At 39.0% G+C, this 19,809-nt stretch overlaps 1 protein-coding gene across 1 annotated transcript in view; it reads right to left on the bottom strand.

Moving 5' to 3' along the window:
- Positions 1 to 19,566, bottom strand: part of RERE (arginine-glutamic acid dipeptide repeats) — a 251,426-nt gene extending 231,860 nt beyond the window's left edge. The window contains exon 1 of the mRNA XM_054849562.1: positions 19,214 to 19,566. The gene's annotated coding sequence lies outside the window, so the exon portion shown is untranslated. The remainder of the gene's footprint in view (positions 1 to 19,213) is intronic.
- Positions 19,567 to 19,809: the final 243 nt, after the last annotated feature.

Raw genomic sequence — 19,809 nt, 5'->3', positions numbered from 1 at the left:
ACTAGTAATTCTCTCTCCATCCAGAATTAAAAAAAAATTTCATTACTCTAAAAACAAGAGGATTTATAGTTATAGTTTAGGTTTACCCATCTCCCCCCAGTACTTCAACCACCACCACTGGTTTAAAAATTTTATTGCTTTCTCATTTAAGGTCACTACGGATGCTGAGTTTCTAAATTAAGTGCTATCTTTCCCCCTTTGATTTTTCGCCAATATTTAAAGTACTTTGCATTCTTCCTTATCAAGAAGGGATATTATTTTGTTTCATTTGGTTTGTTGAGGTTGGTTGTTTTTCTAAATGTGAAACATTACATTGGACACTCAGTTTCTACTCTTGTTAGTTTACCACCCAGATTTACTCTCTCATCTTTCTACATTACAAACTAACAAAAATCTAGGAAAGGGAAATTGCAGGAAGACAGATGGGGAAGCCTGCATCAAATTAAAACCAAAAGAAAGCTATGTGATAGGAACTTTTCGTACAAACTGCTTGCAAAAGAGCAAACAAACTAAGCGGAAAGATCAACAGCCACAATTCAGAAGAGATCTCCCGCTGAGTGGGCTTTTCAGAGCTTGACACTGAAGAGCAAGAACTATTACTAGTTTCCACAAAAAACAAGCAAGTTTTTACAGCTATGGGTTATATACAGGGAAACTACAGGGTATCACTACAGATGTTTAAATCTGCATCCCACCTCATTGGTACAGTCTAGCCAGGTAGATAAACAACTACAAATATCAATACTGAAAACATTCATTTTGATTTAATTTGGCCTCTAAAAGACTAACTATCCAATGAAGCTTAAAGGCAACTTGAGCAAGCCCTAAATCTAGTTAAGTTTCAGGATCTCTCCGCTATCTGCTTTCCCCATTGCAAGATATGAGGTGAGCAGAACATAAGTAGTACAAAAGGGAAACATTTTCACAACAGAACCAATTTCTCATAGCACTCAGTTCAACACTGTCATCAAGTTACAATAAGCTAACACACACAGGATGAGTGATCTTCTGTGTATCTTTGAAACCTTGAACCTTTGACTATCCACTTAGAGATAAAGCTGCAAAAACACACATATATACACATACAAGAGAGCCAAACACCACATCAGAAGAGATAGCACCGCACTTTCAGTCATGTCATCTTAGCATGTCTTTGTTCAGCCTGTGGTTGACAACTTGAGCAGTCAGTTTGTTACAGTATTTTCTAAATAAAATAAAAAGCAAGGCAATTCAACTTAGAGAAATTTTAAAAAGTGGCGTTTGCTAATATTTGGGTCAGTATGGACCAATCCTGAAACATTTCCCACTGATTTAATTTCCACCACAATAAGGACTAAATAGAGACATCAGAATTTAGCAGATTAAGTATTTTATAGAGCTTACAGTTGGACCTAAAAGCATTGTCAGTGATCCTCCAAACTCCACTTTCATTATAATGCTGCACAGTACCACCTGCAGCTCACTAAAAAGAGATTCCGTTAAGTGTTGTGAAATTTCAGCTTCTTTGGTAGTAAGGAAAGAGCAATTAGCAAATCCATTTTAAAAAAAAAACAAATTAGATTCTAGATGTGAGATATTTGGGGACTAAGCTAATTCCAAGAGCTACACGAAGCTGCTTAGTTTCAGAAACAGTGGCAAAACCAGAACTCTTCATGACCTTGCTAATACCATGAGACAGACTACCTGTACACCCTGCCATCAGGGCCAAATGATTTTCCCTAGCAGACAGCTCACTGTCCTACTGAATTCAAGTGTTTCCAGTCCTAGCAGAATATTCTGACAGCCTTATAAATCTCCTCTTAACCTCTCTACTTTCCTAATCCTCAGAAGTGTAAGAACTTTTTTCCCCAGTATCCTGAACAGTTTCAGTGGTATATAACTCACACTTGAGAGCTAACATATGGTTCAAACAAGCATCAGATTGTTGCATGGTTTTCATACCAGCCCTCATAATCCCTGGGTTCCTAACATCTGTCTTTCATTTGTGATATAATTACACATTGATTTTCTATTTTACTAGTTTAATTTCATATACTGTTTACTTGATCTTGGGTATGATTTTGCTGCAGCCGTGGGACATCATGCTCCTTCTTACCAATATGAATATGGTTTCATCCGAGCTTACAAAGTTCTGCAGTTTTCTTGTTTACAGATTCACCTATGTATAGAAGAAAATTACTCATACAGGTTTTTTTCTCCCTAAACTACAAACAAACTCCTAATACTTCATAAAAACTTAGTGGAAAAAATTACAGACGCTTGACCAGTTCTATAAAAACTTTAAAACAACTGCAAAAGCTTTAAGAGTGTACTGGAAGGTGAGGGAGGAGAAAGAGGTATCAATATTTAATCTACAGCTAAAAATGTAGCATCAAAGCTGCATCAGGGTGGCATAATGTTGCAGCTGGTTCCATTTTTGTGTTCTTACATTAAGAAACCAGATTTTCCTTTTGCATTATGTATTAAATAGTACATATTTTAGAACCTCAAAAAATAATCTCTAAGCCTTGCTAAGTCTTTATAATTGAAAAACTTGCATTTAGCATTTTACCAGCTAGACATGCATGAAATACTAAATTCAAAGGCAGAGCTAATGTTCATTTCTTGATAGTCCTTCTGATATATACCCCTTCTCAAACTCACTACATCTGGAAAGTAGATTAATCAATGTAATTAATACGCTTAACTTAAAGCATGCTTGCGTTCTTCATGTTTGAGCAAAGAAAGTCCAGACCTTCTATCCACACAAATTCCTTTACTGAGAAAATTGCCACCACATGGTGACTAGCTATCATGTACATATTGCCTGTCTGTAAGAACATTAAAACACCAAGAAGTTTATATTTTGAAACGTAGTGATGCATTCATCAGAAGTTCTGCAATGAAAATTTGGTTCTGCGGGTTGCTACAGACAGGAATTGTGTTTTCACAGTTCAAAGCAGAATGCTAAGAATGGTCACTGCTTTATAAGTTTTCGAATTAAACTCACATCTCACTCAATACATGACCTCTAAATACACTCATGTAACACAAAGTTTTGCTGCAAATTCAGTAAGCTAGGCACATGTTTACACTGACAACATAATGCAACCATCATTATGGGGCAGAAGGAAAGCTGGATGAAGATAAATTGGACACGCTGTTAACAGAATACACTTTTGGCAACCAAAGAGTAATTAAGATTAGAATTCTTAATCATCTCAAACTCCTCCAAATTTGAGATAAGTGTATTAGCATGTGGAAGAGTTAGTGGTAACGTCAGGTTTTGCAGTCATCATCAGTTCAAAACAGCGGGCTTAGTATTAGTATTGCGTAATGCTGGTGCAAGTCTGCTATGATGCACTGACTCAAATTTATTCACGTAAAGACAGATCTCCTTTTCCACCAGCCCACACAAACTCAAAGAATTACAAGGGAAGTTCTTGTTAACAGTGGAAGGGGAAATATTTTTTTAGAACACATACAGAGCAGAACAGCACAATACACTTCTGTAGCATCACAGAATGCACTGGAAACTGGTTTTACTATATCCATTAACAAGTTACTCTACATGCAAAAAATTCATCCCACAGATTACCTTTCAAAATAATAGGTCATGTTTCCACAGTATATATGTGCATAATCAGAAAACATACAAGTTGACCATATCATCTCCCATATTTGTCTTTCCTAGTCGTAGCTAAAACACATGCAACTGTAGCTAAAAGTTCTACAACCTGCCTGGTATCTATTATTAAAAGCTAAACAGATGTTTACTCAAACTGTAACATCATTGTTTGTAAAGCATATAGGAACTGTTTATATCGGCACAGAATGGATGCCATTTACTTATACTGCTCTAGGATGAATCAGAAAGCATAACAATGAAAGGCATTCAAGCACAGCAAAGCTTGCTAATGGATTTTGATAACAGCAGAGAGACACCCACTGTATTCTTCATTACTGCTGCAATATATTTCACAGATAATTCTAAACACATCTAGATGCGTACAATCACATTAAACACTATTTCAACACACTATTTATCTAAGCACAGGATTCCTTCAACACCTTTCCTGTATTCCCTGACTGATCCTGAATCCTGACAAGGATTTACAAGTCCACCGTAATGGCAGCTATCTTCTCCAGAATCTGCTCATCAGTTCTTAATGCTCATTTGTGCCCTCCATGCTTTAAGTGCTTTTCCACTCTTTAATACAATACTTTTCTAGTCACACCATTAAGATTATCATCACAAAGACACTGGATAAAATATTCTTCCATTCAATATTTCTTAACATCACATTTAAAAAAATAATAATAAAGACACTCACTCCAAAATGCAGCTTGGTTTTGTCAGCTAGCGTAGATTTTAAAATTCAGATGCTTGCATTTTACTTGTCTGCCATTACTGGCAAATTAAAGCTATGAACAAATGCTGCGTAGGCAACAAATAATTCTACTAACATGCCAACAATCACTTTAATCTCTTCCACTTAACAACTCATGAACCTTTTATGAGCATAATCTTCTAGAAGGTAACTGGTAATACAAGATAATCCCAGTACAAGTTTAATTAAAAATACAAACTACATATAGCTCCATGCTTACCAACTCTTTCATGCTGAAAAAGCAAGAGTGGCTATTATTAATAGCTCTGTTAATCTGGCAAACTGAAGTGCACAGAAACAAGCTAAAGAAGCATTCAACAGACTATTTCACACTGCAAAAATAGTTTTCACAAATTATAACTTGCCTTAGCATAAGCATTAAAAACCCCCTATTTTAAATAGCTGAACTAAGGCATGCTTGCAGAGTTATGGATCCTACTCTTTCAAAGAAAATCCAGTACAAGATTATTCATTGTTACAGGCTAGAATGGAATTAATCTAAAGAAGAAAAAAAAAAGCCATTTTCCTTCAAGAAACACAGAATTTGAGTTACTTGGCTGTCAGATGGAAGTCAACATCAATTTCATTTGAGTTTTGAATGCCAAGAACCTTATTTGACTGGACATAAAATACATTTGCTATTTTTAAACATACCTCGTCATCATTTAAACCAGAGCCCTGCAACTCAAACTGGGGAGCTCTTTTCACATTAAAAAGCTGATCAGAAGACACGTCTTTACAGCTCTGTTTAAGTGTTGGCTTATTTCCATAAATACATTTTGCACTCCCAAGCTCCCCTAGTAATCATCTCCACAGCTCTTTCCCCTTCTAACCCCAGTTAGAAATATTTCAAACTGCCTGAAAGCCTCCAGAAAGCTTTTTCTGATTACGTTTACCACAGCCACTGCCTCATACCTATGGCAAGCAAGAACTAGTCCGGTCAGGTCAACACTGACCACACAGTGGACACTCAATAGGCTGTGCATGTATCCATCGCTTTGCTACTCTGACCAAGAATAGTGAAGTCCAAAGTGTTATTCTACCTTCTTCTGTGGCGCTATCAAGCAAGCCTGTCATCAATGCAGAAGTGGCATCTAACTGTATCCCAAACCTGAAGCAATTTCTCACCTCAAAGACTTCAGCTGCATAACTCTGAGCTTTACAGTTACTCAAAGTCACAAAATGAATTCTCTTTAACATATAAAAGTAAATATAATGATCTACCCTGACACGCATAGAATAAAGTGATTTGTAGGTGAGCTGTAACATTCTTCTTGTTGAAAAGCACATTCCCCAAACCAGTAAGTTTTTCATATAAACTCCTTCTGGATTAGACTATGTCATGATGAAAGGCACTGCACAGGCACTTTTCACACAAAGAAAATAGCAAGAAATCCCATGCTGGAGAAAAAAAAAAAACCATGCACAAGCAAGCACAATTAAACCTTGTAATCTAATGCAGATTTCTTTAAACATGTTTCAGCTATGACAGTTCACTGAGAACTAAACGGATAGCAAGTATTTTTGGCTCCTACAAGACAGCATCAAATTTTAGACACAGCTAAATGAGTTACCACTACAGAGAAACATGGGTTTCCTCAAGCTCAGGACTGTCAAAAAACCCCAAGACTATACAAAGCCTTTGTCTTTTCAGGAATATATTCAACTAATCATAATGGACAAACGTAATTGAGATGGACATCCAGCTGTTAAAGGGATCAGGGAGGGATGCTACCGCTCACAGGAAGTTCTTCCACATTTTGAAACCAAATCCTTTAGATGTTGCATTTCATTACACAGCGCTACCCCCAAATGTCAGACTTTCTGCACACCCCTTCTCTCTAAGCAGTTTCTCACTAATGTGAAGACTTCTGATACAAGCTTCTGCAGCATTCAGTCCCTGTAGTAGAGGTTTCCTTTGATACCAGTGGTTGAAAAAAAAAATTAAAGAATTAGAAGTTGTGCTGTGCTATAGACACAGCACTTACAGCCCATCCTGACAGCCAATTTATCTACAGACCAAATTCATAGCTAATCAAGTCACTAGAGCAAGCATATCAGCCATGTACCATGCTCTGCAAGTTCTTTCTGACAACACTTAACATCTGCAGTCTTTTGAAACGCAAGACATTTTTCCACAGCTACAGAAGTCAGATTGTGCTATGGATGACTGGCCCCTGAAGTCCTATTTCTGCAAGTAGGAACTGATGACCCGAGAACTGTTAACATCAAGGAACTAAGCAGGCAACAATCTCAAAGGGATGTTTAAGTGATGCTACCCAAATAGGTTTTTCTGACAAAAATCCACTACTTTCAAAATTCAAAATACTTTTTATCACTAAGACATTTGCCTGATCTTAAACACTGAAGACAAGGGCTCTGCTGCTACAGTGATGCAGTACTTTTAAGGTACTTTTTAACGATACAGAAAAACACCAGACTTAACGTGACAAATGAACACAGTGCATATTGTCTTCATTTTCTCTCAAAAAAACAACTAGCAGGGAAAAAATAAATCACATTCAACAACTCAGGCATACATATGCCTAAGTACTGTCAGTAAAGAAGGAGAAAGAAACCCTCTTCCCCCCAGATATGCTCCCTGATAATTGTTTGTATGATGTCAAGTTTTATTTTAAAGTTTAAAGAATATTGTGGTTTTACTCATGACACCAGCTCGCTACAGTCACCACCTCTTCTCCTAATCACAGACTAGACAGAAAGGTTATACAAGCTCAAAACCACATCCGGCCACACAAAGAATACACCTGGTTGGACTTCAAACAGAAACTTAAGATCACAGAAGGATCAGTCTGTTTTCTACTCTGGAGCCCTTCCTCTCTCTCACCTGGGAACAAGGTGGAAAAGCAAACTAAAGAGAATACAAACTTTATTCTTCAGACACCCACTGAACCACAGACTGATTTTAAAGAACCTTATTTAAATGAGGTTCAAATTATGTTCCTATTGAACTAGGTTCTAAAGAACATACTTTTATTGAAAGCAAACATGTACATAGGAAATACCTCCCGGCTTTCCTTAGCTTCCTAACAGGTGATGCTACCTCCTTCCATCTCGGAAGGCTCATTCAATATTTATCTCTTCACCTTTGCACACCTGAAAGCAAAATTCCAGTTTCATTCACCTTAAAGAGGCAGAAGGAATGTTACTCAAAATGTATTTCCAGTATTGATTCAGAACTGCTCTCTGAATGAGCAAATAGTCAATTAGTAACAAGAGGGAGACTAAGTACAGGAGCCCTCCATTAGTAATACCTAGAGACATCCTGCTATTACAAAGCATGAAGGCATGTATTTTCTGCTAAAAGCACAAATAAGTAAACCAGGGAGTAAGATGTTACAGTAATTCCTACAAAGCTTATTTTAAAGGCAAACTCGATTCAGGACAAGAATTGTCACATAAAACAGTTCCGAGAACCATGTAAAATAGCAAGCTAGAAATTTATTCTAAAACTTTCTTCTTAAAGTTTAGTACAATTCACATTTGGCATCTAACAGAACAGGCATTTTAAAAACAATAAGAATAATTTCCATTCAATACTGAATAGCTAGATATTTTCTACAGCTGCTGTTATCAGAGATCCTTACAACTACTTCGATATGGACAAGTAACACCAAATAGATGTTAATGATACATCAAGACACAAAATAAGAAATGCAGAGATACAACAGAAAGTTGCCATCAGACTACATTGAAGTAAAAAAGCAACCATGTCTTAAATTAAATGGTACAGTGAGATAGCGATGATATATAGCCACATGGAATAGAGCTTACCAGTGCCTTGATGCAAATAAACCACCTAATATATATATATCTCTATCTCAATCTCCAGACATCAATATTGGGAAGAGAAAGAAAAAAAGAAAAAACACACACACACACCCCCCACACCACTAAAACAACATTCATACTTTTAAAGCTCACCTTACTTCCCTCTTATGTTCCAACCGGAAAAAGAAAATAGTAACATAGTAAAATAGCTAAAGAACTTCATTCTTCACTGGGGAAAAAGAGGTGCAAGTAACCACAATAAACTGAGAAAACAGCTGCTCAAATTATATTTTTGTAACATAGTCATTTCTTAACCAGTCGAATAACAGGTTCCTGTTCCTGTAACCCACTGTTGAGCACATAGTGCCATGAAAAAAAAATCCCCACATATTTCATCATTATTTTATAGCCTGCTGGTCTTCTATACCAAACAATAACATCCATACAAAGACAGCCAAAGGTTTGCCACAGCACAGATTTTCACAGTTCTAGGCTATCAAGTCAAGCTCTCTCTGTATTTGAGGGTGGCCAAGCTGCTAGGTTTGGGAGGATTTTTTTTTTTTTTGTTAACTAGCTATTTCATGATCATTGCAAAGAGGAAACACGTAATGTATAACTAAGTTAACACATTCTCAGATTAGCAAAGTAAACTAATTTAAAAACAGCATTTTCATATTGCTTAACATCTATAAAACTTCCTGATAACAAAGCATCATCACACCTATTTCATAAGCAGAAAAACACAATTGCAATGAGTTGTCAATTGCAATGAGTTGTTCAGCTCAAGGTCACGCAGCAAGGTGTGGGGGTTTTTTAAAGTGCCTGGAGCACAATGCAAATATTGCGATACCAATGACGTTAAATTCTTGTGATGAATTAACAACATGCAAACTTTCCAGCCTCTCTTGTGGTCTACTTGTAGCATGACCCTTTATCATCTTCAGGAATTAAATATATGATCTAATTAAAATATCTTTGGGATTTAATACAGGAAACATGTTTAATTTCAAACAGAATGTTATAAATAAGAGGCCTCAATTCATTAGTAATTCCTCCCAGCCTTTGTTTCTATTCAAGAATATCTAACATGTGCATTAGGGCCTCTGAAGAGTCCCAGCAAGGAAAAGTGTGAATATAACTTATCAGGACTCAGAAGACTTCACTAAACAGACACAAAAGTAATTACTTTCCACATCTTACTAAACTTGTACTTTGGGACAAAAGCTATGGAAGTAGTTATTTGATGAATAATTAGTGTAGGGAAGAGAACAGGGCTCTCAGTAATTGAAGCAAGCCTACATGGAGAGAAGTGACATACAATGAGAATACAGGGGAGCCAGTTTCATTTTTCATATATTACAGACATGGAGAGAGAAGGATGCAGTTAGACAATAAAATCCAACAATAAAAGACTAAGTCTATTCAACATGAAGAGAAGCAGGAAATAAGAATCGCATGACTTTTTCCAACCAGAAGAACTAACAAATATGCTGTTTACAGAACTGTGTTTAACAAAGCCAGCCATGGAAGGTAAGCTGTGATAGTGACCAAGACTCATGAAAAAGAAACATATCCTCAAACACTCACCTTAATCACCAAGTAACAGCAGGTAGAATTCCAAAGTCTACAGTAGGAAAACTGGCACAATTATGAAAAAATATAAGCAGAGGTACAAAATAAATATGTTACAAGCCACATACATTTCTACTGACCTGCCAAAGGACATTTGACATGTAGCAAGATATCATTGACAATTCTAGCACCTCCCTACAAATTAGTACAATGACAAAAAAAATCTTAAGACTACTAGACTACACACACCACTAACTTTTCACCTACTGCACTCCTACAATATCTCAAAACTTCGATGAAGAACATTCAAACAGCAACCAGGACTGTTTCAGCAGGTCAGAAGAGAACTTGGATTCTCCCTAAGTCTTCGTTCAAGAGCATATGGTAACAGTCAGCTTGGCCCTTTTCTAATCCAAATATCATTCACACTCTCTTCCAGAAGCATCCATTGCAGCCTCCCCCAACACCAAAAGACTGCCTATAAACAGAGAAGCCCTAAATCCATACACCCTTTATTCAGGCTGTTTTATTTGCATCGCTGCCTTAGGAGAACTACTTGCATTACCATACTCCATCCACATTTCTTCACTCACCCTCACCGAGTTTGCCCCTTTTCACTCAGTTCCTTTGATTTAAAGTTTAACCTTTGAAACAATACCCTACTCCAGCTTTGGCCAGCCAACGTAAGAGCAACCTTAAACAGTTTTTCTGTCATCATCTGAAAGCCTTCCATAGCTTCTGCTCTGAGTTCAGCAGAATTAAGCAGCAGGGAATACGAAGTTTACCATGGAAACTGAGTCACAGAAAACGCTGTGAACAAGAAGAGGGAAGGAGGTTTCCCTGATTAACTGCAGATACAAGGGGCAAATCACAGCAAGTTCTCAATAAAATAAAATGGGTTTTACTTCACTAAAAACATGCCCATTTTGATTTGGTTCCTAGTAACATCAAATAAACTTGTATGTGTTTGTGATAATAATACATCTATAGTTTAAATCTTGCAAATAAAATACATTAGAAGTTAAATGCACAGCTCAAACCAGTCTTAAGGTAAGCCAGTTTATTTCCTGATGACTCTTACTAGCTGGGCATTTGACTCACAGAAATCTTTAAACATACAGGTACCTTTAAGTTCATTCTATCATTAGGTAAAGTTTCTCATCTTAAGGGTTCACATTAGAAGGCAAGTAGCATAATTCAGTGGTTTAAGGAGCAGTCAGAGGCAGGTCTATTAAGTTTTGTGAAAATGAATGACCTTGGAGACATAAATTAGATTTCCTGTGTCTCACTCCCAGTTTGTAAAAAATGAGGATTAAGTGTTTAAGTCTCCTGCACTGACCTCATTTGAAGATCTCTAATAGAGACATTGCATTCCTTTTTATACAGGATGTACCATCCTGGCACAGAGATATCAGGTACCAGAACAACACACAATTATTATTAAATTGTGCGTGTGTTGTTCACCTAAAGAACCTGTCGCCTTTCCCATTTTTTAATTTATTAAGAACAAGGAGCAAGGCAAAGCTTTTTTTTTTTTGCAGGATCTTGTCAGATACTGGGCCTTAATCAGGTAAATTTTAAGCAACTTCACCAATATAAGTTCATAATTCTACTTCCATACTTTGAAGTTTCTTTCATACTTCTAAGCTCATACTGCAGTTCTAGATCATACTAAAGTATGATCACAGTGAAGCTGATGCACCTGAACAAGAGGTGAAGTACCTGCATTAGAGCTATTGCACACAGAGAGGATGAGAAAACACATTGAAGAAGAATGACAAGGGAACACAGGTAAAATTCCAAGAGACAGGTTAAGTTTTTGTGGGCGAGAAAAGCCTTTCAAAGTACAGATGAGCACCACTATTAAAAAACCGCCCCAAAAAACCCTACACGCACAGTGGAAGACAGAAATTTAAGAGAAAAGCAGCTCTCTTCAACTCAAAGTTCTCCAAGCTCAGAGCCACTCTTCAATTACAGGTCTAGGAAAAAGCATCTGATGTGTGCCCACCCTATCACCATAAAGAACCTTCCTACATGCCAGGTGCTCTTTCTCAATTCAAAACAAATCTGAATGGTGCCCATGCAATCTGGACCTTATTTTTTACTGGGTATAATTTCTCGGAGAGATACAACCCTTAAAGCACTTAAAAGTCTATGATGTACCATCATTTTCTTCTTTCATATTCATGACACTTTTCATGTTAACATGCATGAATGGATGAAGACTCCTAAATCAAGGAAAAGAGAGAGGCATTTTAGCATCAACACCATGTATTCTAACCCCTTATGGCCGCTGGTATCAGCAGGCTAATGTCATATACCCACTTGTTTAAGAAGATTCATAATCCTTAAACACATATTTAATAACTTTGATATTTAGCACAAAGCTTCTGATCCCCTAATGTCCTATAATACATGGTTAATTACTAACTGAACTTGCCATTTTTCTTTAAACCAGGGAATAAACTGGTTGCCAAAATAGTAGTCTCTGACAAACACCATCATATTCTGTTTTAATTCTCTATTCTACCACACCAATACACTCAAGTCTAGATCACCCTGCTTTACATAGCAATGCAACCACATAATTACCATAAATGCTCAGGTTTAAAGCTAAGTACAGTCTTACAAGCTCCAGCTAGACCATAGCTATTTCAGTAGCAGTATAGAAAAGACTTCTCTCTGGCGTCACAAGTCTGACTCAATGCCTTTAGCTGCCACTCTAACACTAGAAGTCTACCATTCACTACACGTTTTAGCTCTCCCACAGCCTAGATATGCTTTGAACTGTTTCTCACTTAAAGGAAACTTAAAACCTCTCTTCACTAGAGCTTCTATTGCCAATATTACAAGTGTCTTTTGTTAAAACTTAAGATATTAGCTAAAACAAGACAATTTGTCAGTTTATGCAATACATGGGTGGTTATGGAATGAGTAGTGCTACACAGACTGCTGAATCAAGGTATAAATGCACAGATGAGGTCCCATGACTCTCAGACACTCTGTTTCAAGTGCCCACAGCCATCTACTAAAGGATAGAAGTAAACAGGGCTGCTTGAAGTTACCTGTCCTTCAGGGAAAGAAAGTTGGCATCTCTCACATATGCCGTCAACGAGTGTGAACACTTATCATATATCTAACATTAAGTTACACAGCAACTTATCTTACACTATCTCATTAATGTGCCCCTACCTCTCACTAGGCAAAAATATATATATAGGTTATGTGCATCATGATGTGCATGATCAACAATTCCCACCCCCAAGTATATTCCCCCATCCATTCCCCTACACACATTCAGACTACTGTGATTCCACGTACAGAAATCGAACTGTAGAATCAAGAGTTTAATATATAATACATGCCTAAGAATTTAATACATACCACTTGCAAGATATCTGAGATCAAATAAGATCTATCATTTTTAGTCCCCTAAAATGAATTAGGCTTACTCTAATAAGGATTCATTTGGTGGAGAATTGGTATGAACGCACCAAGAGCCATGTCAAACCAAACAAAAGCTTGGTTTCCTAAAATTTTAACAGTGATTTCTCACTAATAAGAAATTCTGCTCCTTAGTGGTTTTATTCATGCTTAGCATAACACAACAAAAACATTCCCCCTATGTATTTTAACCAACAGTTGTATGAGATGCTTGCTCCCAGACCAGCTGATCACTAAGAACATTTCCAAACATCTCCAAAAAAAAAAGGATGGAGGATCTGCCAAGTGCCCAACAACTTGTCTGCTTCTACCTCAAAACAGTTGGCCATATCAAAAAGGCAAACATAAAGGACAAACTGCTCATCATGCAGACAGAAATATTTATTAACACTAGATGACAGAACTTCCTTTCTTTTTAAGCTGGTTTCTCAGAGAAAATAAAATTTCCCTAATCCACCTCACTTACCGCCCCCCCCCCCCCCCCCCCCCAATTCCCTTATCCTCTCATTTCATGCCAGTAACTTCTGGTGCGTAATGAATTTCAAACAAGCCTGCCACGACAGTCATCTCGGCAATAACCAACATTCCTGAAAGTTTTGTGCAAACCAGCAGATGGATAGGAAAAAACTCTCTAATTAATTACATCCCCAGTAAGGCATGGCCAGACAGAAACCAGCATTTTAAGTTTTTCTTGGCAGCCAGCTAGTCCATAGGCACATCCATGCCACTTGCCCATTCAAGTGTCATGAAGGACAAGGGGAAAAAGAAATAACTGGCAACAGGGATGGAGGGGGCAAACTTCATGACTTACAAGCTCTTGTCTCATCAGAAAAGCTACTGGAGCATAAGCTTCATTAGTACTGCTGGTCATGAAAATAAATTTACACTACAACCTTCATTGCACGCACTAGAAAAGACCACGTAACATCTGTCATTCTAAAACAGAAATCCTGTTACATATTTGAAACAGGCCAAAATTGACTCTCAGTATCAGAGATTGATAACACCATTATAACAATTTTACTTTTTTTAAATATAGACAAGTAGATTAAACACACAGATTAACTAAGACCTCAGAATTAATCAGCACTCATTTTCTTCCACTTATCTTGAATCTTAAAACAATGAACTAGCCTCTCATTTGTGTTCTGTAGGAAGAACAAAAGACAACGTACATGTTCAAAGAATCACCTGTTTTTTAATAACTCAATCATAAAAGTTTAATCTATCAAATTTATGCAATACCAAAGCTGATCTACATTTTCAAAGCTGCACTTTTAATAGAATTAAGATGCCAAATACAAATGCAATCTTTTATGCCTAGAATTCAGAGAAACACCATCAGCTCTGATACAGTACATTGCATTGCACACATTTCTAAGAATTTCACCAAGAAAGGCCATCATTATCCCCATTAGGCATAAAGAGAAAAGCCATGTTTGTATCCAAGCTAGTTTCACTTTTCTCTAGGTCAATGTACTATTCTGGATGCTCAGTGAACTAAACAGACATTGGTATTAAAAGAAACCCCACAAACAAACACCACCTATTGAGACAGGAATAGTCAGCTAATATTTCGATCTGTTTGGTTTTTTTCAGTCACTTACAGCAACTCCCTGCCCCAGTAGACTTCTAAATCAAAAGGAGCCAGCACAGTATTCATATCTTGTTTGCTCCTTTGTTCATACATCAGCCTCTCTGAAAAGAGCAGTTGGGCACAGCTACCAACATTATAAAAGCTTGTGTAAAATGCTGCTGGCAAACCAACATGAAGAGCACAATACTGCGTTGTAGATCCTGCTCCCTAACACCTCCTATCACTCCAAGAAGCGGCTGGATTTTCTTCCTAGCAACTTGCTGGAAACGCCATTTCCAAACTGCACGTAATCACACTCACCTCCTTCTGATACCTTCCCCATACCCAGTGCCAATCTCACATACCTTCCAACTTCCCTACTGCAATAAACCAACTTAACATCAGTAGAGCACAAGCTTCATTTCAAGCAGCTTTAAATGAGCACGCTAAATAAACAGGTCTCCAGTCAATACAGGTTTTGTTCTGTTTTGGTTCCAAGATACGTCTTTTTTTAAAAATATGCTGTATTTAAAGCATATTGATTTAAATTTAAGCTCTGAACTAAAGTCAGACACTATGCATCCCTTTAAGTCAAGCAGGATGATTTGTTTAGACTTCATGCAACTGAAACAACTGCAATGTATTTCCAGAGCAAAACCAGAGTGAAAAATAGTTGCGCCTTAAAAATAGTCTAACCAGGATACCAACCTAAAAAGAAAAAATAAAAACACACACACAACTGTACATTAGAAAGAGAGTGTTGGTTTCGTGTTTGGGTTTGGTTTTTTTTTTTTTTTTTCCAAATGGTTAACTCCAACCCTGACCACCCCTTTTTAAATTTATGTAGTTGCTCACTCATTTCAGGATCACTAATAACTAACTGGTTTCCAACTATGATTATTTTTTAATCTAGAAATTAACTACAATTCAAGTACTGTATTCATATGCCAACAACACAGAGCGTAACATGTTACTAGAGCTTACAGTGTCCTTAAATATGGCACATAATGAAATCAAAGCTACCCTCAGGCAATCTTAATGTACACACAGCTCTGCTGAGAGAATAACACAGGTTCTGCTGTGCCATTACACAGCCAGTAACACACACTTGCAAAATTCTATATGCTCATAGCACACTTTTTTCCCCTCCTACTCCCAGAAGTGAAATAACTTCTTTATGGGCAAAACAACTACCCAGGATGGCTAGAACAGAGAAATGCATTTTGTAGCTATGACAGTAAATTTACAAATAGCATGTCATTTTAAAAAGTCGATTATTAAACTGCAACATCAGAACGTCATTTTTCTCACCTAAGCTGTAACCAGCATTAAGAATTACACACACCATATCTCTTCACATTCATGAATGTTGTTGGCTATTAGCCTTTTGCTGCAGCCACGCTCAATCTATACACACAGCTCCACGTGTTTCTGCATGCATGCAAAACCCCCCCTAAGGTAAAACAAACCCCTGGAAGAAATCACTATTTGTTAATCCAGCTATGTAATTATTGTTTAAGGCAGGGCTGTCTCTCCTACCTTCGGTTACCTTTTCTGCCAGAGAAATGCTTCCCATTTTGCACAGAGATATCAAGAGCTTTGTCCAAACTGGGAGTTATCCCCCTCTAAGTTACTCCAAATTACAAATTCACATGCCAGAGGAATCATAAAGCCACAGAGGCAGCATAAGTATTTCATTGTACCTCTCTGAACTCAAGTCATAGCATTCACGTAGGCAATAGCCTGCAATGTCAAAATTATCACTAGCCACACCGAAGCTATATGAGTGGCAGCAAAATACAAAATAAAGCGTCCTCAATTCAGAGGCAATCACCACATTTTATTCAGGTAAGGAAACTGAAGTCATTTACCCCAATTACATACTGAAGTTAGCTAAAGAATCACAACCAAAACCTAGAGGCCTCATGATTAAACTATGACTGTCACTGCTGCCTCTTTTCTAAAGGATCTAGCACACTGGCATCTTTTCCTCAACACCCACATTATTTTCTTTACCCCCCTCTGCATACCTCAGTATCATCAGCTAGTTGAAGTTACCAGTGAGCTAACTGAGATTTTACCATACCTCAACAACCCAATTATGGAGCAGCTCGAGCCCTTGTGCAGCAGTCGCTCTTTCACAGCTTCAGCACACACTACAGTAGTAGTCCTGTGAGGAGCAGGGAGCTGGACTTGATGGTCCTTATGGGTCCCTTTCCACTGGAGATATGCTATGATTGTACAGTTGGGGGGGGGGGGGGGTGTTTGTTTGGGAGGGGTGTTGTTTGTTTTGTAGGGGGTTTTTAGGAGAGTGGTTTTTGTTTGGTTTTTAACAGATGCTGCTGTAAAAACAGAAACATTAAACATTCATCAGGAAAGGAAAACATGTATACACTGAAATCAACCTCTGCACACTTCCTTTTACTTTTGTCATCCCAATGCCTTTATCTGAAGCATTCCCCCTTGACAGTAGTTTTCCTTGCACACGTGCCTCCCAGACCAAACATCCCAAAGCTAATAAAAATTACTCCACTCCAGATTTGTGTATTTCAAGCCAGCTGGGGCTTTGATTTGTGGGGGGAGAAGGTAGAACATGAAAGAAAGTTGAGACGGGTTCAAAAGAGTGTACTTCCGAGACTCACCTCATGTGCTCCCTCTCTCTTTATATATTCACTTACAGACAGAGAAAGAAGCAGAGCCTGCGCTGGGAGGGGAGGAGGAAAGAACATCCAGAATGTTTTGGCGCCCTTTAGCTTCTAGTGTACTATTTTGCTAGGTTACCAAAAGGCCATTCTGGGGAAGGAGGAAAGAGGTAGAAAATGCTTCCCATTCTCTATCTTTCACTTCTCAAAAGAGAAGGATACCATGTTTGAGTGAGAGCACAGTCCCAAACACAGCAGAGTGTACGGCAAAGAACAATGAGCTCCCAAGCCTGGGCATTGTGTGCATCTACCTCCTTCTCTTCCCTCCAGACCTCATCAACCAACAAGACGAATCTCTAAAATCACTATTCGTCCAAACCAGGCCACCAAAATCAATCCCTGTTCATAGCTTATAGTACAAACTCAAGGAGTAAAACCAAGATAAGACGTATTTACCAGAAGTGCCTTTATTATTATAGAAGCACTTCCACCCCTCCTAACCACTGTGGATTTCTCAATTCTAAGGGAACAGCGTACAAAAAAAAAAAAAAAACAAACCACCAAAGTGTTTGCCTGGTAATACCAGAATTACAAAAAAATACTATACATTGCACATTAATCAGAAATTTGACATATGCCTTTTACGACCAACAACTACTTCCTTTGACACAGGGTTCATTTTTATCTGGTTAAAATCCATATTTAAGAATAGGCATACTATCTGAATTACGTTACTTCAGATTTGTTCCGAGAAAGCATTTTTACTAAATTGTAACAGTAAAAACTAGTGGCTGAGGCTCCTCATTTCAGTTGCATTGGTGCACAAGCAAAACAATATCTTTGATTCCAACAATTGGTCAACGTAACTCAGGAGTAAACAGACATCAGACTGTAGCCTGCTGACTGCATAAATATGCTCCGAGCTTCTCATCTCCAAGAACATTACTGCTTTGAGGAAAAACTCAGCATAAGAAGTCAGTAAATCAAAATAACTGCAACCAGCATGTAAAAATAAATCTAAGGAAAAAGACAATTCAACAATGAATCATATTGTTTTCTTCCCGGCAATTTCTTGAACAGCCAGTTTCGGCAATAAAGCCTCTAATGTTGTCTGCCTCCTACTACTTTTTTGATTCTGGTCATCTTTTCACACTTTAGAAAGAAAAATGGGAAAGAAAAAAAAAAGAAAAGAAAAACCCCACCCCTTCCTATGCTACTGAAAATGTTATGATTAAATTCATTTGCATAAAATCTTCATTTCACAATTCCATACCTACCACACATGAAAATAAGCGCACCTTTTAAACACCTAAGTCCATATCCTCTGTGTGTCCATTTAAGTTAAATATCTCCCAATCTCACGTTTATTTAAAAGGTTAACAAGTCAAACCTTTCCCTGAGAACCCTTCCTCTATTGAGCATTAAACAGACACGACACTCTAGGAAAGAAAAAAAGAAAAAAAAAAACCCCAAACACACAAAAATATCAGCGCCAGCACCCCCTGCACGCATCCTCCCGGGGCGAGAGCAGGCAGGAGCAGCAAGAAGTCTGGCGAGGGACTTTCTCCCCCCGTCTCACGCCTGCAGACACAACCCCCCTCGGCGCCTTTCCCGCGTCAAGCCCCGGGCATTCTTCCCGGAGTTCCCTCACCCGGCGCTTCCTTTTCTTGCCTCTCGCACTTACCAACGCCGGTAAGCAAATAAATAAACGTACCTACGCTGCACACACAAGGCAGGAGGGAAGGGCCTCACCCCCCCCCCCCCCACCACCACAACAACAAAACCCCGGCAAGTTCCCTCGCTCCGCGCCCACCTACCTCCGCGGTGCGCTACACCATCAACGGCGGCTCCGTCTCGCTGCCGGGACAAAGCGGCGGCGGCGGCGGGGCCGCTGGGCGGGAGCGGGGCGGCGGGGAGCAGCTCCCCTCTTGCCCGGGCGGCGGCGGCGAGCGGCAGAGTCCCCGCACGGTACCTCAACAGCGGCAGCCCAGGGGCATTTTAACGGGGAAGACAAGGAGCGGGGCGGCGACCGGGGCGGGGGACTGTGGGGAGGGGGGAAGGAGGAGGAGGAAGAGGAGGAGGAGGAAGAGGAGGAGGGGCGGCGGCGGCGGGCTGGGGGGTCCAGGCAGCCGAACGCTGCCTCCGCCTGCCTTCCCTCACGCACGCACGCACGCACCGAACGGGCACCCAGCAACGCAGCCAGGCCGGAGCCGCATGCCAGTATCCGGCCTCTCTATTGGAGGAGGAGGGGCACCCCGTGACCCGGCAGGAGGCCGGAACCAATCAGCAAAGTGGATGGAAGTGATTTAAAAGAATAGGGGGAAGGCGGAGGGGGGGCGTGGGTGAACGGGCCGCGCCGCTGCTGCCGCCTGAAGGGGCGCTGGGCCCGGTGGCACAAAGGCGGCCGGTTCCC

This window comes from Grus americana, chromosome 21 (assembly GCF_028858705.1).
Source record: "Grus americana isolate bGruAme1 chromosome 21, bGruAme1.mat, whole genome shotgun sequence".
In the NCBI taxonomy this organism is placed as follows: Eukaryota; Metazoa; Chordata; class Aves; order Gruiformes; family Gruidae; genus Grus; species Grus americana.
The sequence above is the reverse complement of the archived record's forward strand: the minus strand, read 5'-3'. Positions and strand labels throughout refer to the sequence as shown.